Source organism: Anguilla anguilla, chromosome 2 (genome assembly GCF_013347855.1).
Source record: "Anguilla anguilla isolate fAngAng1 chromosome 2, fAngAng1.pri, whole genome shotgun sequence".
Classification (NCBI taxonomy): domain Eukaryota; kingdom Metazoa; phylum Chordata; class Actinopteri; order Anguilliformes; family Anguillidae; genus Anguilla; species Anguilla anguilla.
The window spans coordinates 50,382,016-50,407,426 of record NC_049202.1 but is presented as its reverse complement, the minus strand read 5'-3'; positions in this window follow the sequence as shown (position 1 = coordinate 50,407,426).

The following is a 25,411-nucleotide window of genomic DNA, read 5'->3' as shown; positions in this document are numbered from 1 at the left end:
ATTTCACCTGCTCTGTCAGGGAATGCGACGGACAAGCTCTGACTTGATGTATCATGAGAACGCTTTTATAGGACGCCTTGTCAGTTTCCAGCAGGGGGAAACAGAGCTCACAGAATCCTGACACAGCCTCCAAGGAGGCGGAAGGCATGCAGTCACGCTAGAATGAAAAGTGCATGTAGAGCAGAGAGCTGTCTCTAAGAGGGAGGAAAAACACATTGTGTTTTTAAATAGCCGCTCGGAGCATCTTCTAATGGAGCACTTTCTTTTTGTACTCTATGTTGAACCAGCGAAGTTTGCAATTTTAAAGGGTGAATCCAATCCGCTGCAGTTTCACAGGTGTGAAGAAAAGCACAGTGAGTGGAGCTTGTTAACTAGCGTATGGTCTAACAATGTCCTTCAAAGGAAAATTGAGATCAACGACACCAGACTGCAAAAGATTTTCAAGCAGCTCCCTTTCATTTTTTTCCAGGAAAGACTAACTTAGCTTGCTTTCTTCAGAGCCATTAGAAAATGTGTGACCAACTATGATGCAGTTCAGTGAGTGTTGCACAAGAATGACTTTACCTCTGACCAAATGTTTCTTGTTTATCAAGAGAACAACGCCTTTATGTCATTTGTGTCAGAGGCTAAACTGTTATTGGACCAATTTCCCATGTGGCAAAGTTTTAGATAAAAACAGGTGCCCTTTCAATTGTTTCTGTGAGGATCAAATTGATTCTCAGAAGAAATTCATTCCTATAGAGGCAGCGTGAGGACATGCTTTAAAATGCATTTGGGGATACTGTAATGTCAAAACGAGCGTGATTATCTACTTATGACTGCCATACTCTACTTTCTGTGATCTCAGGGAATTACATGAATCAAGTTGAAAATCCAGGATTGTTTTCACCGCATATCAGAACTGTCTGCGCAGTAACTCGCTGACAGATCCTCCTAACAAGACATTTTTTTGTCTAATCGCAGGTGTCAATGAATGAGCAAATGTGTGTTTTATTATTTTCAACACGTATAGCAGGGTAAGGATAATAAATGGCACTATATGTATTTTGTTCTAAATTTTGTGTTGTGTGGCAGTTATGAGATGCGATTACATTAAAACCTTAATCAAGGTATTTCATTTAACACCATAGGGCCTGTATTTATTGTTCTGTGAAATGTGCTGCTTCAAGTCATATAAAATGGCAGAAAAATGACCCATGTCCGATATTCTAGATAGCCTCATGGGGTTGGTCATGCCAAAAATGTGAATGATCAACACTCATCATGCATAAATAAATGCAGACAGATAGATATGCATCATGCATATTCATGCATTTAAATGGGTTTTTCCACCCATGGAATGCAATTCTATTTTTTACAATGCCATTACATCAGATACAAACACAAAAAATTATTTGGCTTCTCCTCATTTTTTTTCCTCTTTTAGTATGCACTGTACTACAAAATGTTATCAGCGTTCTTGTTTATCTACCAACCTGGGGCATTAAATAACAATGATTTTCACGAATGACTGGCCATCATGTGATTTGTTTTTTATGTGAAAAGTCTTGATTGAACCAACCTAGCATGCACGTACTCAATGTAAGATATTTCCTGTGAAAATACCGTTGATAGTCTTGTTAAATTTTTCCATATGTTATGACAGGCTGGAACAAAAAATGACTAAATGCTTGAACCAAAAATTTTATATCATATTACAGACACACAGTGTATTCTGGGTTCCAATGGCTGTACATTGACAATGTAAATTGGGTTTGGCATCATGCCATGCATGTTTATCCTATATCGACATTATTTTCACCTCTGATATGACAGGAACCTTCTATCATAATGACACCAATCCAGCTGCCATGGTACTAAAATACATTTTTGCAATGTGTGTTCTAATCCCGTCATCTTTGGACATCAGCACAGTGATGGGCTGTAGGGCTTCACACTAAGACCATGGGAATGGGGCTGAAATCTTGTATACTCCACATCTGTAGTTTATACCCTCCTGTATTTCGTACGGTATGGAGTAGGAAATGGGGAAGCACAGAGAGCCCTTTTGTGACATGCTGCATCTAATTTGTGAATAGCAGTGATGTTCCTATGCTGTGAATGATGTTGCTCACATCCTTGAAGGGAAACATTTTTCTGAGCGTGGTGTCAGGCGCTCCTTTTATGATCTCAATATGAAGGATTGTGTCCTTCTCTCAAGTAATGACCCGGTTGATAAAATTATATCGAAGGATGATGAAACCAATACAGTGCAAAATCTCCAGATTGGTGAACTGTAACAAATCACAAATCACAAGATGACCATACTGAAAAATGGGTACTCGGCAGTACTGATGTCTGCAAGACCTGCCAGTGGCAAAATCCAGTCCTGGAGGGCTGCAGTGTCTGTTTTTTGGTGCGTTTTAGCACCAGTTATACTTTTAAGCTGTTGATTGGCTAAAGAGCACTTCAAAAAAACACAAAACATGCAGACACTATGACCTTCCAGGACTGGAGTTTGACTCCCCCTTTACCCTTTTCGTCCTTCTTCTAGCAGATAGAGACAGATTTTTAAATATGCTTGTTTGAGGGAACAGATGTGTTTTACAATATATAGAATACAAAAGGAATAATCACACATCAGAAATCAGGGTTCTGCATTTAGCGCCTGACATGAGTTGGCTTATAGAAACAGGCATGTTGACATGTCATTACAGCTTTGCTTAAATGATACTTTGAATGTTTTGTGCAAAAGCCAGTTTCTCTGGTCCAGTGTTCTTCTGGTCCAGTGAATAATCTGTATGGCTTGATCATTCTATCACTTTCCCACATTATTAAGAAAAATTATTATGGGTGTAGCACCAGAGAATTTTAGTTTGGATACTCACACGCAATATGCACCAAATAATATCTGTTTGGTCCAACTTTCAGAAAGTAGAATATGTTTCATAAGGAACATAGTGAAATAATCCCTGATAACTGCCTTGTGCTTCCAGGCACCATTCACCTTACATATAAATTAATCAATGCAAAAAACATGCTGAATACAATTTCAACTATGCTTCAGAAAAAAACATTGTGTAATTATGCTTCCAGCTTTTTAGTTATTTCATGGCCAGTTCATTAATGTGGATCCACTGGTACAGTTCAAGAGAACAGATATCAATCATAAGCATAAAAAATAAAATAATAATATTGACTATGTTGAATAATGTTTACTCTTTAAAAAGAGTAAATACAGGAGTTCTAAACAATCACTTTCCAAGTGTTTACCACTCACAGGACTCATTCAATGACCACTAATCTATATTTTATATGCATCCCAGTCTCATTTTAAACATCACAACACCAATATATGCCATTTTCGGGAGCAGTCTGATGGCACATTACTGGGCCGTTTGTGCTTTTCTAGAGGAGGGAACAACCAGGACATGGCTAATGGATCAGAATAAAAAGTAAATCAGGCATGACTAAAATGCATTCCACTAGTCTTACCACAACCTTTCATGTCAAGGAAAAGTGTCAATCTGTGCATAAGATGTATGTTTGTGACAGAAATGAATATATAATACAATATAAAATTAAAATGAAAAATTAAATATAGTAACATTGAAGATTTTGAACAGAACACGTTAAACTGAAAAGAGTTAAACATTAAACATGTTAAACTGCTCCTTACTAATAAAGTAATGTAAATTTTAAGCCAAGAGCAATGCTGAGGTCTCACAAAACAAGGCCATGCACTGGTAGAGTGGGGACGCCTCCTGGGCAGTATTGATTTTTATGAAGACAAACGAGACTGATTCCCCGGGCCGAGGTGGAATTAGAGTAAATGAAAAGCACTGTGGAGAGCTGAAGGAGCTGTGATAGTGAACCTCCAGTTAGACCACAGAGAATCTTATTCCATGGCTGCTGTATTGCCACAAATCCTTTAGGACCTTAAAGCCTGCTTCTCATTCTGGCCTAAGGTTACACGTGGAGGAACGTGCCTTCGTTGATCCTATGGATATTTACTGAACATAATGAAACCCCTGCTAATAATTTGGAAGTGGTAAAGTTGTGGAGCTACTTTAAATTGGTCCAGTCCACTCATCATACACAGAAGGATTGTTCATTACATTTTCCCTAGTTCAGGGCACTTTGTGGAAAAGCAGGTGCACTTCATCACTGTGGCCCACTTAGCCCCTCACCCCTTAGATCCGCACCAAAAAAGAAAGTACTCAATCAAAATGCAAACTGTTGAAATGAAAGGTTTATTTTTTAAATTGGCTGAAGCATTCTGACATCATTCCCACCAGAGGTCAGAAGACTAACAACAGGCAACTTTCACCATGATAATTACATTACCAAATAATTTGCTAAATCCCGTAAAATTAGGCAAGACTGAGCCTGAACCCCTCAAAAAACAGCCAGTGAGGGGGAAAAAACTCCCCAGTGGGCAGGGTCCTGTGCAGGATTTAAAAATCTGCCTGTCTTGGGGGTGCCAAAGAAAAGAGATTAGTGGATGCCAGGGGGAGGGGGAATTTATGACAGCAGATAGCAATAAAAACAATGATTCTTGACTTACCCAGGCACTAGTGTGCTGCTGAATTCAGTGTCCATTTCCCTGGCATACTCCTCCAGTACTTTGCATGGAGGCTACTGATTTCAAACAAATGTTTGCTGTCTTACTGATCATTTTGGTTTTGTAGTTTTAGGATAACGTTGGTATTTCTTACAAAGAATTTTAACGATTAGCCAGATCCAAAAAACAATGTAAATCAGTGAATAATGATGCAAGAATGGCTACTATGAATAAGAATGATGCCCTTATTGCTCTGTCATTCTGAAGGCTTCATGTTGCAATGCAAATGTAATTCTCTCTAAACTTTGCCAAACAAATATTAGGTTATTGTTGCTCTTGATTTGTAGTTAAAACTATTATTTCTCTGCGGATACCCAATCGTTCATTTTATGCAGAGGAAACAGGTGCTGATCAAGTCCGCCACATTGTGATAGTCTACCAAGGTGATACATTTTTCCCCAAGGGTTGCAGGTGCATCCTCTTTGCTTTACAAACATGAAGTGGGCGAATTGTTTGCAATATGCTTTGTGCCCACTAAGCGGCCCAATGCATTAATATTTCAATTCATGGCTACTGCACTGCCCCAAGCATAGCACAGAACATCAAATCAGGACGTTCACATGCATGATCGAGCCACAGCACCATCAGCTTTGCTCACCTGACCGCTCTGCATTCCTGACCCACCTTTAACAATAGGATTGAATAAAGAGAGTGTTTTGAGCCTACACTTCAATACAGTCTGAAGCTCAAACATGCAAAGGGAGATTAGTCCATAAGACAGGAGCTCTGTAGGGAAAGGTTCTGACTCTCATTATAATTTTAGTTATTCCTGAAATAACTAAAGAGCAGAACAGAGCAATCCTTGTGAAAAGCTCCTCAATCCTGTTTCTGTAGATCTACCTTCAACCCTGATTTCGAGACCTGATTCTACTAATTAGCACGTTAAAAAGATCTCTAGCTGTTAAATGAGACCTGCTTTGTTATGGTTGGAGTTAAAACCTCAGGAAGGTAGATCGCCAGGATCTGCTTTGGCAGCCTTGATTTAAAGCCTTATAAATTGGGGGAACCTTGTAGCCAGACAGCCAACAAAGAGATGTGAGCACCAGACTGATATTTTCATATTTATTCATTCTTACAAATATCCTAGCAGCACATTCTAGGCCAATCGAATGCTTCTCAAGGTTGAATTAGTGTAGCCAGATAGTAAAGTATGACAGAAATCTAGCTGAGAGATGAAAGCATGAATACTTTTTTTGCCATTATGAATGGACAATCTCTCATTCAATTTAGCTGTATTCTGTAACTTTTCCAGTAGCCATTGCATCAAGAATAAGTAAGCAGTAATCATTTCAATATATGAAAATACATGTAAAAAAAGGTAATAAAACTTTTAATTTCCAGCCATGAGATAAGGAACCTGTCCATGTTGGGCCATGATATTATATTTGCCTTTTCTATGTACTGTTAGAGGCTATGAACTATGGTATCATATCTATATATACATTGTATTATGTATTATATCACTTATATCCTGTTATGTGCTAGCAGTCATTGTCCTAGACTGAGATGAATGCAAAAAGTGGAGGAGAATGTCAGCATGAAATGGAAAAATCTAAATGCCTACCTGTACATTTAAAAGTGCTAATGGCTAATTCAGAGTACTTAACATGGGAATCAATTCCAATAAGGATTACGTATCTGCATTTGATTTCATTTTTAATTGATTGGCCCTAATCTGATAGCATTACATTGGTGTTATGTCTTAACTGCATTGTATAATTCTCTGTTATGGATGACATACAAGCAGTGGACAATTTCAGTGCTATCTGGTATATTGTTAAATCATAGTGATTTCATTAGCTTTGTTTAACAAGCGGGACAAACAACCCCCAGTTGAACCACTCATTTTCTCTACTGCCTTTTATGACTCTACCAAAAGTCAGTTCAGTGCTCTACAAAGAACCATACAATCAATAAGAAATTTAAGCAGCGTTTTGCTTAAGAAAAAATCAAAGCAATAGGACTCTCAGAGTGCCATCTATTAAAAGTAATTTTGGAGAAAATGTCCAAGTATATTAATATATCTATTTCTACTGTTACTGCATGTCTTACCTCTACCTACATTTTAACTGTGGTCAAACTGTGGTTTTGCAGAAAGTTTGCTTTTGGACTGCTTTATAAAATGAACATACTATTTTTAGTGGTGTGACAGAGCCAAATATCTTGGCTGACTTACCAATAAAGTATTTTCTCCCACCCATTAAATAAGACATTTCAGTGGCCAATGCTTAACGGACACATTTCTGTCACAGTTCCGCGCGTCGTTTGCTGTAGGAACTCATTACATTTGTTTTATGTTGTTTATTATGAAAGATGCATGCATCCATTTTATCTTTGAAATTGCTAAATATCAATATCATGAAAGCCACTTTGTAGTTTCCTTATTATGACTAATATTGAAATTAATCTGTGCTACAAATGCATGTTTTCCACACCCCTATTTCAATAGCAAAGCCAAGCAGTGTGTGTTTATTTAGACAGGTAAGATTGCTTTACTGTTCCCTGTCCTGCCTGCCTCTGCTCAGTCAAGGCATAATTAGCTTCCCTTAGAGAGAGATAATAGAGTAGATGGAATGGAGGAGTCCGAGGTAATTAACAGACAGTCAGGAATATGACAGGGGAATCTCCTAACACTCCTCTTTCACCCTGAACAGTAGGACACATTATCAATGGTTGTTATCTACTGCTATGCAGGCCACCTGCCTGCCACTGATGAGACTGAGACACACAGGGACATTTTGTACCTTGATTTAAAATAATGACAAGGGAGATGACGTATGTATGCATGCAGAACGAACTAACTGACTGACTAATTAAACCCAGGCTGCTGTAGCTTGTCTTTGGCAATTCAGGGATCTCTGAGTAAAATTCTAAGTATTTGGTACCTGACACACCTGAAACCTTAAAAAAAGAAAAAAACATGTCGCTTAACAACATATTAATTATCCCTAATGTATTTGAATAATAATATAGCAAATAGGTGGGCTGTAAAAATTCGTTAAAATGAAAGCAATTCAAGTTAAATCCCTCATTGACGCATACACCAGCCTCATCTCTTGCAGTTGAATCGGCAACATCTAAATTACAATTCCAGTTCCCTATACTTAATATGAAATTGAAAGCCACTAAACAGTGACATTACACATTGAGTGAAAACAATCACAGTAATCACAAATAAAGTATGTATTTGCTTCCATCACCGTGCACACTGTATAGACCAGTAATTCTGAATTGTATTAGGAGTGGGATTTAACCATTGGTCTAAGAATTTGGGCACAAGGTTATAGTATTGGCTCTTTTTTTCCTACAGAGCTACTCAGTCTTCTGACATGATGAAAATGCAATATTGATTACATTTAATAGCATAATCTATACTAATTTCACAGATTTACCAGTAAAACTATTATGTATCAAGGAGCCCATGATCTGATGGTCTTGTGAGTGATGCAGGCCATGATATAGTTCACAATGTGGCTTCAAATTATATTTTGTAACTATGACCATAATGCAGAACATTGAGCAGATGGTAAGGAGCACAGGCACACCTACCAGGTAGATTTATGTCAGTTTAAACTCCACCAGTTTTTTTTCAATTTTTTTTTTTGGCCCTTGAATTGCAGCTATTTTTCTGTTTAGATGCCTGGGTGTTAACATTCAATGTGGCTGATCTTTTAATCCAAACAGCCTTAACCAGAGTACAGGCAATTCAGTTCAGGCGCTCCACACAGTTTTTTCCCCATTCACTTTATAGACCTCATCTCTTAAGCTTTTCTTAAATCTCCAGGGCTGCTGTCATATTATCAATAATAACATAAAAGGATTAGAATGTGTGGAATCTCAAATATGAAAAAAAAAAAAACTATCCTAGGCCAGGCCAGGACTGAAATCTGTGTAATGCCTTCCTGCCGAAGCATGGGGAAAGTTATTCATTATTGATGATGAGTCATTTATAGTTCCTCTTGATGATTTGACACATTTTGCAAACAGAACTTTTGTAACAACATGGTACAAGCCAATTTTTTCCCTCATGATCATAATATTTTGTTAATTTATTCCGTGTTTAAATGCTGTACATTTCCAATGGAATAGTTGTAATTGAAGGTAATCATAATTCACTTTCATGTCCACATAGGTAAAAGTCAAGCAATAAATTAAACAAAAGGAACATAATACTGCTACTAACTTCATCAATATGAAATGCAAGTAATAGCTCAGACTTTAATTACTTGGAGAAACAACAACACAGTGAATTCTTTCATGTGCAAATAAACTTTGTACATGGAAATCTGATTACACGATAAATGAAAAAGAGTCATTTGAATTTCGTGAATGATTGCAACTTAGGAAAATTGTCTGATATTTTCACATTTTACCATTATTTTAGTTTTAATTCATGTGCTTACCAAACTGTCACCAATCAGAAAATGCTGTTTTAAAAAAAATGAATAAATATTAACGGTTTACAAGTGAAATGACGCTAGCCTTGAATACCTGCAGGAAAAAAAATAGATCTGTACTTTTATTCAGGGGGAAAGCATTTGGCTACACCCATATTTTTTTCAATTACACCACAAGGATTCAGGACAGAGAGCAGGAGACACATTGCATAAGCATATTGTCTCTCGAGCAGCCGCCATGGGGATTAATACAATAAAATGGAGAAAGGAAAGAGATTAAGGGGGTTTCTTTTTAAATCTCAACTTTCTCTGTGTTACATTGACCCAGTGGAAAGCCTATACCATGCATTCATTATTGAATAAATAAAAAACCTCAGAGGGGCTAGTATGTCATTGTGTTCCACTGCAGAGACCATTACAAATGTTGCTTTACTTAAAAGGGAAGACAGAATCAATTCCCTCAACTGGAGCACTCACAGTCCCACCTCTGTCAAAATGGAGATCACAGAGGAGATCTTGCATGAGAACAGGCATACAAATTTGGTAATGGTGCGATTGTTTTCATCTTGTGTAATATCTTATTTTGTGGAGGTATGACATAGTTTGACTGTTTAACCTAATGTGTCAGTTTAATTAATCACTCATTAACCAAACTGAAATAATGTATATTGTGTAATGGCTGTGTTGCATTCTGTAATGATAACCACCATGACACGCTGCTTCTTACATACCAATAAGTCATGTAATGCTATCCTCCTGTGCATTTTCATGTAAGACTGCCATCAACCTCAACCAATTTGTGCTTTGTTTTTTATTGAAAGTGGTAAACCACAAAGATTTGAAATCCAGGAAAAAAGCTTCAAGATTTGTTACCATACACTAACACCTCTGCATGAACTGTAGTAAATGTCAGCATACAATAAATAAACCAAAGTATAACCAGAAAAGAACACCTGAAGGTTGCATTTTATCAGAGGGCAATGGACACAATGTAAATCAACTCTTACCTGTGATGGTGATAAAGCTCTGGAGTTTATGACATTATGTCCATGGCTGTAAGAGGGACTATACTAAAGACAACAGAAACGTCCCTTTTCTCTTCTGCTGACCATAGCTATCCAGCTTTACATCACATAACTGTAATAAAGAACTTCTAAATTCTTATTTATAAGCTGCAGTACAATCACCATATAAAAAGGTACCTTTATCTTTTGAGCTTTGGTGACTATTCATGGCACTTTATGAATAACTTTCCAGAATTCAAAAAATGCAGTCAGTTGATACATTGCACATCATACACTGAACAGCTACAGCCCATTTACTGACCTCAAACTGCCATTGAGGCATTTTGAGAATTCTACTTTAGAAAACAACCGTATCAAAGAACCCATAGATTCCAGGACATGATGTGTTGTCAGATAATATTTAGTTTATGAGATTATTGCAGAGCACAAAAGCAGGTGCCGAGCAAGAGAAGGGGTTGGCCCTATTGAACCCAACAGTATGCCCATTCAACACTTTGGATTTCCTCACAGTCCCTGCATTCCACATGGTAGTTGAGAGCAAGTGACTGAGAAGTGGAGCCCAAAGCTGTGACTACTACAGTGTTGCACATCTGCAGCAGTGTACACACAGCAGCCGATGCTAATACTTTAACCACGTTTAACCACTATAGTATCCTGCAAAGATGTTGACTTCGTCAGAAAATACCCAGGCTGGAACAATAAAAAAAAGCTCATTTGGGGTCTGCCTCACCTGGTTGGCAGGGGCAGGGAGAATTCTATTCCCTGTGCTACTTATCAGGCTTGTCAGGGAGACTACCTTCCCCAGAGCTGTCTCGGGGACTGTCATTCCACTGCAACACAACGCTATCTCCAGCTTGATGAAAACCAAACCATGCGTGCCATGAACAGTCTTAATAGCCCATCGCATAAATAAACATTTCACCAGTGGAGCAACTCTGAATTTAGAGAACAGAAAAAAAATACCAACAAAACAAATCAAAAGACATTTCCTGAGTAATAGTCAATATTTTAATTGATAGTGTGATAAAGAAAGAAGGAGGTGATGTGACAGTAAAATGCTAGAAGTCTGAAAAGATGTGATTCATTTAGATCTCAGTCATGAAACAATGAGCACCAATGAGCAAGTCAAATATATTTCTGCTGTATGATATTTGCCACATATTTAATTTTGCAATAATTACAGGGCCACATCCAAAATACATTTGCCAATATATCAAACAAAATCAATGGTTTGAAAATAAACAAGGAAGTAAATCTGTCTACTAATGGAGGAGGTTTGGTCATCCTGTTGAACAAGTATTTCAACTAGAGGTGGACAGGGAACTAACAGGAAACCATGGATGCTCAGAAGGAAATTTTACAACGTGTCAGGGGTCAAGCTACTGATACAGAGAACAACAGATGGCAGGAAATGAGTAAACTGGCATAAGAGTGGTATATTTTTTTTTAATGTTTCCCAAGTGTTCACAAAAGAAGACCAGGTCAAAACCTAATATATGGCTGGACCTAACACACCAATGGTGTAACTTCATAACTCGGCCGACCAATGGTGTAACTTCATCACTCAGTCACTCAGACACATACATTCACGTTTGTAGGGCTGGCCCCGCTGTTGCATTTTCGCTTAGCTGATGCATCGACACAAACTGCAGTCTGGTTCAGGTGTTCTCTAAGGATTTATGATATTGCAGAATGCAAAATGCACAAATTCCACATGCTATTATCCACATAAGCTCTGTGAAAATATGCCCTGAACGAGTAAAGGGGTGTACATCTATCCATAGTTGCACCATGTAAAGGCCACATGGTATAAAATGAGACCTATTTCTGTATTTCTTTGTGAAAGGTACTTAAGACTAGGACTGTCAATTGTCCATTTTGAATATTCTCTCCTTAAATATGTTCAACCATTAAACCACTGAAGAAAATAGTTGAATACATTCAACAATATTGCATTATATTTGCATATAATTAACTGCCAACACCATCCACCTCCATGCATATGTTTACCAGGATTGTTATAGCGATGGCCTCCTGGTGCTCAGCAGTTAATGTGCATATGGATGAGGGGGATAAACAAGTGGTCATGCTTGGCTGTTTAGATAACAGGGTCTTATCTTTGCAAACGCTACTGGATACACAGTTAGAAAACTGGCCCCAAGATTGCTAGTTGTCCTATTATATTGAATTTAGGAAATTCTCTAAACTACTGTGTCCTTCTGTTGAATCTTCCCTTGAGCTAGACAGTAACAACACTTCTCAAACAGTATTTGATATTCGGGACAGAATCTCCTCATTGACAGTTCAGTTTTAGGCCATGATGCAACTTCAGTGCATTTGAATACAAAATAACTATTGGAAGAAATTTATTGCAGTAATGAGACTACACAAGAGGAGCAGAGCATGTTCAGTAAGCCACAATGTTTGAAACCACACAAATTAAAATATGTCACTGTTAAATGCAAATTTTTGCACTTTTGAATGCTAATCTTTCTATTTTTATTTTATAAAAGAACTTTTTTGACATCAAATTATGTTAAAATTTGTAATGACAGCCCTTTTCTTCACTAATAAAGACAAATAGAAAAAAATAATAATGGATAATAATGGAATAATTAAATAATGGATCCATGGAATTCCCATTGAAAAAAGGTGGTCATAAACACAAGCAAAATGAATATGACCTACTCTGTTTATTTGCAAATGAATTTGTTGATGTTACAAACTTCTTATCAGACATTTTAGTAATAACGTGTCTGTTACAAACAATGCACATTTGCTTATAGCTAACTTCAATAAAATGAGTGACTCTGTGTCTCACATCAGAACTTGTCTATCCCCATTAAAATTGATGACAGGCAAATATTCGAGTCATCCTCCACATTATGTTAAGCCTATATTTTGACTTCTTCAGCTACAGTAAGTACGTGGACATAGATAGCTAGGCAGGTAGCATTAGCCAATGTGAGGTCACTAATCCAGCTAGCTAATGCTAGCTTGGTAAGACATAGTACTCAGCTAGTATTCACACTTGCTTGATTGGGTAATTAATGCTAGCTGGCATTAGCTAAACCATTTTTTAGCTTTCCTGTGATTGCTATTTTAGTTGTGTGAAGATGGTTAAGACTGAATGTGGATTGTAAAATTGGCAACAATTGAATGTAACTTATATTTTAAACCTGAAAACAGAAACTGTCTATTAATAGAAAGTAGTAGTATAGAAAACCAAATATGCAAATGATTAAAAGGGAAAAAAAACTCAGTGATCAACAATCATAGTCAAATAGTGAAGAAAACAAATGTTGATTACACAACATTTATCTCTTGTCAATCACATACCTCAATGTCTGCTGTAAACATAAGAAGCAGCAAGCTGTTTAATACAACATAGCGATGATTTCTGAAAATAATGAATACCAAGGCCTGACGAATATGCTGTTAGCGCTGTTTGTACAGGTTGAATGGCAGCACCTGACAATACACCAGTTGTTATTATTGAGGAACATGGTTATGGTGTAATTTAGAATCTAATGAGGTAGAATATAAAGCCATCATACTATATAACAGACATTATTTTAACTGGTGACCTACAGCAGTGATTCTCTAGGCCCTAGACACAGTTGACAAACAAGTGTGAGTTTTAGTGAAGGTCAGAAAAGGCATGTTTAAATCACATAATATTTTAATAGTGTAAATGAAATTCTTATGGGTCCCATGCCTGCACAGAGCATATAATATTATACAATGTTATATGTACATACCTTTTGTGCAACAGTATGTAGTGTATGCCCTTAGTGTAATAGTATCTATGCTAATAAATTTACCTATTACAGATACAGTAGATATAAATTCTTGTATTTACTTAATTTACTTAATGTGGTTAATTACCAAAATAGCCTACTAAACTTTACATATGACTGGTAATTTATTAATTGTAAACTGTATTGTCATTGAATGTTGTATATCATGAAACACTAAGCTTCTCTTAATAGTCCCTAGCAGCAGAGAAATTTGGTGTCTCTAAATTGTGAATAAAAAATGTGGCATCATCCTCACGTATACAAAAAATCCATTGCCAGAATAAAGGAGTTATGAGCAAACCAAGTTAACATATTGGCAAACACGCGAGTTATGCAACATTTTAAATTGCTGTACCTCTAAATATTGATAGAATGGATGGCTCACATGAGACCTTTGCCATCCTCATTCAGACATGTAAAAAAAGACAACAAGGTAAATGAGTTTCACAGTCAGCCAGATGGGACACAGTTCAGAAGCCACTTGTCAAGGGAATATATAAGCTTGTTCAATGTATATAGATCCAGGGCCGTAGATGTTGTCTGTGATGTCTTTGGTTCATTACAGCCAGTGGGTATTCCATGGAGTGAAGGGTTATAAAGATAACAACATTGTTTCCCCTTATGTCAGCATATACATGCAGCATCTATGAGCTTTATTTGAACTGGGTGAGCTCATCCGCTAAATTTTGACACTGCTAATAACCAGTTGCTCTGTACATATATGTACATTGAGCTCCATAATGTTTGGGACAAACACTTGGCTCTGTACTCCACAATTTTAGATTTGTAATCAAACAATCCCTTTGTGGTTAATACTTTCTCAGCTTTTATTAAAGGTTTTTATTTGTTTATACATTTTGGTTTCACCATGTAGAATTTTAAAAACTTTTTATACATAGCCTCCTATTTCAGGGCACCATAATTTTTGAGACAGATTTCAGACTTTAGAGTTTTCAGTATCTAGTCTTGATCTAGTCTAGTATAGGCTTTAGATTGCCTTTGGAGTCTGTTATTGGTGTTTGTCAACATGAGGGCCACTGTTGACCACTGAAAGTCGAGGAAGCCATTATGAGGTTGAAAAATAATAATAATAAAATAAAAAACCCTCGCCCAATAAGGTTTTATATGCTATGGAAAGACATAACGTAAAATGTTGTGTAAATGAAAGTAGTCATGTTTAGTACTTTGTTGCATGCAATGACTGCTTGAGGTCTGGGACCTATAAACACCCCCAGGTGCTGAATATTCTCTGTCAGGCCTGTACTGCAGCCATCTTCTGCTCCTGCTTGTTTTAGGGGCTAGTTGCTTTCAATTTTCACTTCAGCACATGAAACACATGTTTAATTGGATTCAGATGAGATGGATGCCTTAGCCAGTCAAGACTTTTGCAGTATTTGGCTTTGAAAAACTCCTTTGTTACTTTAGCAGCATGTTGGGGATCATTGTCTTGCTGGAGGATGAAGCACTATCCATTGAGTTTGGAGGCATTTCCTTGAACTTAGGCAGATAATATGCTTCTGCATACTTCAGAATTCATTCTGCTGCTATCAGCAGTTGCATCATCAATGAAGAAAAGCGAGCCAGTGCCTGTGGCAGCCATACAAGCCCAAACCAGAACACCCCCACCACTATGTTTTAGAGATGAAGGGGGTGTTCTGGATCTTGGGTAGCTCCTTCAGGCCTCCACACTTTGCTTTTGCAAGATGAATCTTTGTCTCATCTGTCCACAACAAATTTTTTCAGAACTCTGCAGGCTCTTTTAGGTACTTCTTAACAAACTATAGCTTGGCCATCCTGTTTTTGCCTCTGTTGTTTTTGTATGCAAAGCGTGCAGACAGTAGTCACTGGCACATCCATGCTTTACCTCCTGAAGAGCGTTTCTGATCTATCAGACACATGTCTGCAGGTTTTTCTTCATTACAGTATGGTGAGAAGGCTCAGGTCATCAACTGCAGAGGTTTTCCTTGGCCTACCAGACACTTTTGTAATTACTGAGCTCACCAGTGCTCTCTTTCTTCTTAATCAGGTTCCAAATAATTGATTCCGATAAACCTAAGGTTTGACCTATGTCTCTGAGTGTTTTTTCTTTCTTCTTATTTCTCAGCCTCATAATGGCTTCCTTGACTTTCATTGGTGCAACTCATGATGCTGGTGCTCATGACAACAAATAGAAATAACAGACTCCAAAGACAATCAAAAGTCTAGAATCAAGATTAAGTACTGAAAGCTCTTATCTACACTGAGTAAACAATTAAACACACCTGACTTACCAAGAAAACACGTGCAGCCATTTGTCTCAAATATTATGGTGCCCTGAAATGGGGGGACTATGTATAGAAGTGCTATCATTTCTATATGATAAAACCAAAATGTGCAAAAATACCCATTAATAAAAGCTGGAAATCTCAAATTGTGGAATACAGAGCTAAATCAAGAAAAAATATGTCTTTGTCCCAAGAGGCATTCACCTCCTGGTCTCTTTTATCCCTTCATGTTGTTTCCCCAAAGTGGCAACAGCTGCAGGTCTTTATTGGGATCTGGTATGACGTGTACTTCCACTGTGATGTGCTGGAGAATTCCCTCAGCAGTGCTCTTCAGGGTGCTCTAGCTGGAGGGAAGTGGGTGTCGCTGTGCTGGGTCTTGATGTGGCGATCTGGTGACTGAGAATAATAAGAATTTAAAAGGTTGGGAGGGTCACAGTACAGACATGTCCCTTCCCATGGCACATCTCCCCCACCTCTCCCTCTTTAGTGAGCCCTCACCAGGGAAAAATCGGTTTACTCACTTGAGCAAAATTTAGAAGTCCCAGTACGGTGTACCAGGCCATTCTGGAATTTTTCCAATTTTTAAGTCAAGCTAATGTTGAAGAGACAGGTTCCGTTGCAGCTGCCAAAATTTACTATTTTTCTATGACGTGTTGATACAGTAGATGAAACTGTCACTGTAGTGATATCTGTATTGGTAAATCTTTGTTTTTATCATACATTTTGTGGATCCAGTCAGAGTAAGCACAATGGCACCAGCAGAATGGACAGTTTTTGGCACCAAATACTACCCTTGGATTTGTTGCCATCTGAGGTCTACAGATGTGCATCAGATTATTTTGTGAATGTAGACCATACCTAGTCTGGTTGAAACTAAATAAATAAATAAATACACAGTATCCTTTTAAAGTAACAATTCAACCAGTTTGGAAATTCCTTCCCAAAATGATTTAGTGTCTCTTTCGTGAAATTCAGTGTTTGGTGCCTGTCTCATGAACCCAAATCAAATTCCTCTAGTTGATTAGACATTTGTAGTTTATCTGTACCAGCACTGCATGGAATGCACTCCTCCGTTACAATGACTGCTTGGCACAGCTGCCGGATCACAGAGTACAAAGAAGTAGTGGCTGATAGCACATGCTTTGCATAAAAATATCACATTCATTGCTGGGTCGGTCTGTGCTGCCTTGAATTGATAGATTGCACAGGTAAGAAACGTATATGACAGGGCAGACCACATTTGGAGACAACTGAAAGCACAATACAAATAATGTTAAAAAAATAAACTAAACAAATAAAGGTTCTGCAAGGATATTAGTCAAAATCAGGATCCAGCTACAGGTGAGCAGTCTGTATTTAATCTTGTGTTCAGTTTGGGTGAAATTGACCTATTTAGAATACTTTTAGAAAAATAGTCTATTTTAAAAGTCTGTCCATTTACATTTTAATTGCTTCCATTTCTGTACATATACATATATACACACAGTAAGCGAGTAAATGAGTAAATATCTGATATGATTCTGCAGTATACTTTAATAAAGATAATTATGGAATCAGTACAAAATCGGGAATTACAGTATATGTACCAATTTCTTAATGAAAGCTCATTTCTTTTGACCTCTAACCTCAGTAATCCAATAATCTTTTTGTCCTTTTTCCCCACAGAAATTGTTAGCTTGACTGACACTTGATGGTATTAAACTTTTGCCTCATCAATGTTATTGTGAATTGGTTTTCAATACCCTGTCACACTTGTCTGTTTTCATTATTCAGTGAGTTTCTCTTGGGACACCCTTCCCGTTTGATGACTTCTATGCTTAAGTTCACCATATGATTTCATCCACCCACTGATTATTGCTGGGGGACATGTTGGTTCCTTTGCATTCTGCCATTCTCAGCTTCATGCTCTTCTCTTCATGAATATTTGAATTTACATGCCATCTACACAGTATCATATGTTTTGTTTGATTGCTATCCTTTTGTCACCCCTATTTGGGGTCATAAAGGCAGTTTCACAGGCTATGTTTAATAATATATGTCATACATTGTGTATGGCAATATTTACAGTAGATGCTCCATTGCCCTCTCCCCAAACATACACACAAACACACGCACGCACGCACACACACTGTCAGAACATTGTAGCACCTCAGATAGATATTTAAAATGATTAAAACAGTTATGTTGAATAGATGCTGTATGGGGTCAATCAGTACTAACTGATGAGTCTTAAATATTTCCAGAAATACTCGATTCAGCATGTACACTTTAAATAAAGTGCAGTCTCACTTGTAATACACAATGCTCTAAATCATTCTCCTATAACGTACTCTACTGTACGTGTACTAGAGCAGTAAGAAACACAGCATACCGCAGAGACCAGGAGTAATGATCACCATTTTATGTGAGAGAAGAAAAATCTCCTCTCTATGCGGCTGTGCCTGAATAAACAGTTTAAAGGGAAACCATATTGAAAACGGGTCCATTCCCAAGAAAGCAAGTTTGAATTCATCTGCAAAAGATGTTTAACTGGAGCTGAAGTGAGATAATGTGACCCAATGACTTAACATGTAAAGGCCAAACAGGTTTTCGAAAGGTTGTAAAAATATTGTCAAACACAGTTGTGGGTTTAAATGTGAGTTCAATCATGATTTATAAATATGCAAATAGTTCTAGCAAAAATAAAATCCTTCACACAAGTAATACATTTTTAATAGTCTCTAAATCAATATTTTATTTATCGTGTCAGCTGTTTTAAATTCTAGACTTTCCAGAGCATGCTGGCAGCCCTCACCTCAAAGCTCTTCAAAGGCAGAATTCTCAGACAAACAAAACACCTAATTGAGCGTAGTAAAAAAGGAAGACTGAAATAAAATACTTTTGCAATTCAGTGGGAAACCTGTAAGATTTGTTTCTCTTCTGTACATGTAAACCAAACCGCCACGTACAAACCAAAATGCAAATACTGCCAAAAACAAATGCGCAAACCAACAAATTCCCTCCTAGACAATGCATACCAGAGGCTTTTTGAAGTCCTATGGTGGTGGGGGAAGCCACATATAATATTTTTGCTTAAATTTTACCTTTTGTTTCAGTCTTTTGAGTTAACAAACAGCCTTTGCTAATTTAATCTAGCTGAAGGACACCAAGCTGTCAGAGTGACAGTCACTCCTGTCAACACTCATGCAACAAAACAGACCTGCCAAGCAACAGGACTGGAGCACCCCGGGCAGATTTAATATTCATAATCTACTCAGAGAAATATAGCTGGTGTCATATCCTTGGCACTAATAGCCTCTGGTCGAGGATTTGATGTGCCCCTGGGCTGTGGTATGATTTCACACCTCACTCATTTGCATGCAGTCTTTTCATGAAAAACAGAGACCCAATTACACCATGAAGCGGATGTTAAAGGAGGGCACTGTAGAAGCTGAAGTCACTGTGAGCTTCTAGAGTGAACAGAGCAGAAACATGGAGGTACTGTACCTGGCTCCAGGGTTCAGCACTGTACCAGGGACCCAAACACATTGCCCTAAATAAATAAACATAAATAAGGACTTGATCATTAACTGCTTGATAAGGTCAAATTCCCTGAAAGTGCCATATTGTTCCGTACCTTCCCAAAATTTACTTAAATATGAGCAATGAAGACCATAAAATAAACAATACAGGTAATGAGCTACATTAAATGCTAAAAAAATGCGAAAATCATTATTTTATACAGACATTATTACACAAAAATTTAGTTTTATTTATTAGTTTCAAAACACGTCAGAACTATTCATGTCTTTTATAATTATTGTTGATAAAATCCAACAAGTATTTATCTGCATTTACCGTTTTTATTATATTCAACTCAATCTCAGTGATCTGTATTGTGACCTCCTTTGATTTCCTATATCACTGGGATATAAAAATGGTAATGGTAATGGTAACAGACATGTAAAACGCATGAAGGGATGAGAACTACACAGTAGAATGTCTAGTATTAATTCAACTTTAACAGTGTTCATTAAACTCTTAACAGATAACATTTGGTCCGACTCAGGAATGTGGGACCCAGCGTTATCTACTGAGTGTTGAATTAACACTGGACATTTTACTGTGTATACATACCATTTTCCACTATTAGGTTAGTAATTAAGACGTGTGCAACCACTGGAACCGTGGCAAACTAATGTAACACACAGTGAGGCAGATGGTTTGGGAGGCAAAGGAAAACTCAAGGGTCACAGTTGGAGATCTACAAAACTTAGCAGCATCTTGGGGACACAAAGCCCCTAAATCTACCACCAGATGCCACTGCCATGTCAATAGGCTTTTGTTACGGTTGCCAGAAAAGAAGTCTCTAATAATGGAAATCAGCAAAAAAAAAAAAAAAAAAAAAACATCTTGAGTTTGCTAAGTGGCATTGGAACTTTGACTGGAACAAGATCTTATAATCACTGATTGCTGGTGTGGCCATGCACACCAGCAATCAGTTTGGTGCTGGAAAACAGATACTAGCATACATAAAAACATGCCGTACGGTGAAATACAGGGGTGGATCTTTGATGTTAAGGAGTTATGTGTTATGTCCCTGCTTAGGACATACAGGTTTAAAATTAAAAGGGAGCACGGACAGGCAAACAGCTTGAACATGGAATAGTAAAAATAAACTCACAGTCACGAAAAGCAAAACCATTCAGTGGTGGATGTTTTATTTCTTTAACAGCCTAACACATGAACCGTGTGGCTCTTGCTGTGCCACACTCTCTGCATAGACACTTTTCTATGGAGAGATGTTGATGTCGTTTTCATCTATTTATATGCTAGTCTCCTTACCGATCACAATGAGCTGTTTACCAGAGACCATAGTCTAGCAGGAGAAATAGGTTCCCATGTACCCGCATGGCATTTTTTTGTAACCTGTTTTTTTTAGGACCCTAATGGTGTCTAGTTAAGAATTTTTCATGTTGCCAAGATCAACTAATTGCCCATGGTTTACCATTTTAAAATATGACCATTACTAACATGGGGTTAGTTCACCACATGCATGCACTAGTTACAGGGCTCTTGTTAAGGTGAATGAATCTTGGGTTATACCAAGACATTTTGGCCAAGAACCTGATTCACTCTGCCAAAAAAAAGCTCAAATCTGGCAGCAATTACATCTTTTGGCAAGACTGATCCCAAACACACCTAAAATAAGCGAAGAAATGTTTAACTGAACGCAATTACTGTTTTCCAGTGGCAATCTCTGTTTCCAGACTTGAACACATTTAGAAATGTGTGGTTTGATTTGGCAGTCCACAAGCACATACTAAAAGATCTGAAGAATCTTAGAAGATTCTGTATGTAGGAATGCTAAAACATCAGCAGGTCCCCCCCCCCAATATGTTCCCCAACCACATAAAACACTACAGAAGAGAACCTAGCAGAGTTATCTTTGTGAAGTGAGAGTTCACAAAGTACTGAAAACAGAGCTGTGAATATTTTTAACACTTTTTTGGAGAAATAAATGTATAATTTGAGAGAGGTTTTATTTAGGTTGATTCAACTAAGTCATTATTAAAGTAGAACATTTAACATAATATATGACGATATAACGAGCAGTGGATGTACATGCAAATTCACTCAATGACATCAATCTTATGCAAATTAACATACTGTATGATGTCATCTAGCGACTTGTTGAGACAAATCTTCTTCTGAGATACGGTTTGTAACACTGACTGTTACTTCCCTCTTTAGTCTGGTTATAAACCACTAACATGCTCAAGCAGAGAAGTGAAAAAATCCCAGACACCAAAAATGGAAACCGGGGCCTTTGTCTGCTAAAGCTCTCCTCGATTTAAGGCCAACAAAATGCAGTGGTGATGGATCTCAAGAACATCTGGACTATCTGTCAGGAGTTCCTGAAAGTGCTTCTCTCTAACCTGAGCCATGCTGTATATTATACATCTCAGCCAATATGCCTTTGGTTTCATTGAAATGGTTGGTTGATTAAATATTGACAGCAAGAACGAACAACAGATTATTTTTTTTTTTGTCAGTTGTGTACCCCCACCTCAGAACACAATGTAGTGCTGTAGGGTCCCCATGGAACAGCAGATTACCCTCACATCTCCCAGAAGGTAATTGAATCAGGCACCCTTCAGCTGTAGGAAACATTATTGGGTTCATAAGAGCACTAATGTATTGCCATTTTAAATCATCAGTCGGATTCAATCAGGTGGCCACCACATGGTGGATATAATGAAAGGAAACCCCATTCCCCAAGGACTCCAGTCAGAGACTGCCCAGCGAGAGGAAACACATGGAACCAGACATTTCAAATCAAGGGACCAAGCAGGGAAGCATCAGGCTGGAGAAAGTTTAAGTTGGGAGGCATGAGTGCACTGCATGCTAAACGGGAAAAAGTAGGTTATATCCTGCAAAGGAAGCAAAGCGGAGGGATCGCCGGCGTCTCTGCAAGGTGCTCTGAGCGTTTCATTAACTCTTAATTCAGTTCAGGTTTCATTGGTGCCACTATGGATTCCAATCTGTTCCCAGTTCCACGTAATCCAGTTTGGCATTCAAAATGCATCCATTATGCAGCACCTCACAGGGTTGCCAACTAAAGTGGTGAAGTTTAAGTGGCTTGAGTTCTCCACAGCCTACATAATAATTAGCCTGCAATAATAAAAAAAAATAAAAAAAATCAACTCCAGCATCCATCTTCATGAATGTGAATGCTTTTTTAAAATTTTATTTTAAGATGTCAGTTTGGAAATGTGCAATCTTTACATCTCAGATGTCAACAGCCCCGCACTGAACAATACTAAAACACTAAAATAGACAGTAGTGGAAAGAGGTTTGTGTAATTACATATTTATGCACATGTTTTATGAAGGGATTCTCCATCTTCCATGAAGATGAATTTGGCTAATAAACCCCATCTTAACTTTAAAGTATATTTCAGGGGGCAGAAGTGCTTTTCTCTTAACGATAAGTACAAATAAGTTACCAACAATTCACGTCAATGGCTGAATGTTTTTCTTTCACTTTGCATTGTTTCTGCTTTGTATAAAAAGGTACGCAGCAACATCGATTGGCTGCAGATTTTGTTGATACTGCAGAACATTTTCAGGGCAATCTAAATTTTTGTGAGTTTCATCATTTTTGATTGATCACAGGTAGCCTGAATACAATACAAGCACATACATTGTATAATAAGCATGGTAATTTCTGCATGGTGAAATCAAAATGTCAAAAAAAATAAATAAATAAAAACTGAAAAAGTGCATATGGACCACATGGGCAGACACAGTGGCACAGTGGTTAGCACTGTCACCTCACAGCAAGTAGGTCGTGGGTTCAAATCTCGGCTTGGGGCCTTCCTGTGCGGAGTTTGCATGTTCTCCCCATGTTTGCGTGGGTTTACTCTGGGTACTCCGGTTTCCTCCCACACTCAAAGACATGCATGTTAGGTGCAGTTGCCCTTGACCAAGGCACTGGCCTCAGAACTGGAGTTGGTCCCCGGGTGCTGCACTGTGGCTAACCACTGCTCCTAAGTAACTAGGATGAGTCAAAATGCAGAGGACAAATTACCCCATGGGGTTCAATAAAATATATATTTATCTTTAATTTACAAATTTAAAATTGTGGAGTACTATCAAATCAAGAAAAAAAAGGTTTTTAGAAGACAACCAAATATTGCATGTAATTAACATAATGGCCTCTACTTTCAAATTTGACAGATATATCTTTTTTTAAAGTTACATTTTATATACTATATATGTTAAATTAAGGCTAAGTACATTTGACTGAATTGTGCCCAATTTGTGAACAATATATGTGGAGATATCAAAATAATGATCTTTGATAATTTATTTTAAGTGGAAATCTTAAAATAAAATTTCTGTCAGAACTTCTCACATGGAAATAGAGCCAGAATACAAAGGATGGACAATCAGCACAAATTACAATGAAAGTAAAACCTCGCAGAAATGACAGACGATCTATTGCTATGTAATGAGGAGAAAATTAAAATGGTTTTATAAAGATTGAGGGTGACAGGAAGTAAGTACTGAAATGAGCCATTTGTAATCATTCCAAATGTCAATCTTACATTTTAATGAAGATGAAAATGATGGTGTCACCCAATTCTGGTGCAAAGTCTAAATACATAATAAGGGAGTTTGGGGGGTCTTGACCATCAGATTTGGACCATTGCATCTCCTTACCTCAGGACATTTCATGATTTGCATGACTGCTCTTCATGATGCAAGCAGCAAAAAAGATTTCCAAAATAAAAGTGAATATGCTAGCACTGATATTCTTACAGTATGTGAAAACATTTTGGCTGGAAATGAGACTCAAACTGAAGAACACATCGGTGTGAACTTTACTGTCGAAGTCTTATCCACATCTTAAACTCCACCAACAAAATCTGTCCATTTTCCTGTAATAGATGCTAATTATTATTTATCATTTGCAATGCATTTAAATTCCAATGAATTTACCACATATTATCAGGTTATTTTTTTCATATTTAGTTTAGCATATTTATTGTGTATGTTCTTTTAATATGAATTGTCATTTTGAAACATGCTACAGAGGATGTTAACAAATGATTATTTGAGAGCATAAAATGTGACAGTCATTGTAAACAGCACGTTCCTCTGTCTAATGTACATAAATCCTCTGTCCAAAACCCTTGAACGAGCAGTTCTTAAACAACTAACCTCTTTTCTCCATCAGAACAACCTGCTAGACCCTCACCAGTCTGGCTTCCGATCTGGGCACTCAACAGAGACTGTGCTCCTAGCTGTGACGGAGGCACTTGCCACTGCAAGAGCCTCACGCCTCTCCTCTGTCCTGATCCTTCTTGACCTGTCTGCAGCTTTCGACACGGTCAACCATAAAATACTCCTCTTCACCTTGGCTGGGATGGGCATCGCCGGGACTGCCCTGTCTTGGTTCGCTTCCTATCTTGCAGATAGACATGTTTTATGAAGGGATTCTCCATCTTCCATGAAGATGAATTTGGCAGACCCCTACCAGGTCACCTGGAAGGGGTCTGCCTCTGCTTCTCATCCGCTTGTTACGGGAGTGCCGCAGGGATCTGTACTGGGTCCTCTGCTGTTCTCCTTATACACCAGATCTCTTGGTTCAGTTATTAATTCACATGGCTTCTCCTATCATTGTTATGCAGATGACACACAACTCTTCTTTTCTTTTCCCCCCTCGGCCACACAGGTCAATGATAAGATATCTTCCTGCCTGGCTGACATCTCCACCTGGATGGCCAGCCACCATCTGAAGCTGAACCTCAACAAAACTGAGCTGCTCTTCTTCC